This window comes from Aplysia californica, unplaced genomic scaffold, assembly GCF_000002075.1.
Source record: "Aplysia californica isolate F4 #8 unplaced genomic scaffold, AplCal3.0 scaffold00054, whole genome shotgun sequence".
NCBI lineage: Eukaryota > Metazoa > Mollusca > Gastropoda > Aplysiida > Aplysiidae > Aplysia > Aplysia californica.
In genome coordinates this window covers 90,135-90,941 of record NW_004797324.1, presented here as the reverse complement: position 1 = coordinate 90,941, position 807 = coordinate 90,135, and the positions used below count along the sequence as shown (strand labels likewise).

Genomic DNA, 807 nt, shown 5'->3' with positions numbered 1-807 from the left:
AGAAAAGTTTCAAACATCACAAGAAGGGACAATGTGGGAAAATAAACAATCAGCAGAGAACAAGTTTGCTCATTTCCCTTCTCCTTACAATACGACATAGACAAACAACGAACTAAATTGTTCATCTCCCCTCTAGACCACATGAAAACAAGCTGAGAAAAACAGACCTATAGGCCCCCAATGTAAATTCAAAGATGGTGTACTATAAACTGCTTATTATAATCCTTTGGCCTGCTGTTTTGTCTTGTGACACATGAAAAAAAAAATTGTAATATAAAAAAAATTCAGGAAAAAAAAAATCGTCCCTGGGTGGGCTCGAACCACCAACCTTTCGGTTAACAGCCGAACGCGCTAACCGATTGCGCCACAGAGACATCTGACGCTGACGGATCTGTAAAAGAAAAGTATCGTACGCTGAGAATGAAGTTGTCTGGGCCAAGACTAATGATAGGTAGATTACGGTCCCTGGGTAGGTCTGTGCCTAGTTGTCGGTCTTGGGGCGACTAGATGTCAGATACTAAAAATAACTGTTTTGTTTTTATTTTTACTCCATATCATGCATATTTCAGGTGTTGGCCGCTATCTCGTTATGTAATTCCGAGACACTTGCGTCGTTAGGTAATATCTCATGCGTGTACAGGAACAGGCAAGTTAAGCAGATTCATAATATGACGTTGGCTTATTCAGTCTTAGGAGATATTAAACAGACTCTAAATTTAGTCTCTCTCTCTCTCTCTCTCTCTCTCTCTCTCTCTCTCTCTCTCTCTCTCTCTCTCTCTCTCTCTCTCTCTCTGGCTCAGGCTCCAG

The 807-nt window shown here is 41.1% G+C and overlaps 1 non-coding gene across 1 annotated transcript; it reads right to left on the bottom strand.

Moving 5' to 3' along the window:
* Positions 1–300: 300 nt before the first annotated feature.
* On the bottom strand, positions 301–374 carry TRNAN-GUU. The gene has a single exon. It is a non-coding gene; the product is annotated as a tRNA-Asn (tRNA).
* Between the last annotated feature and the right edge of the window lie 433 nt (positions 375–807).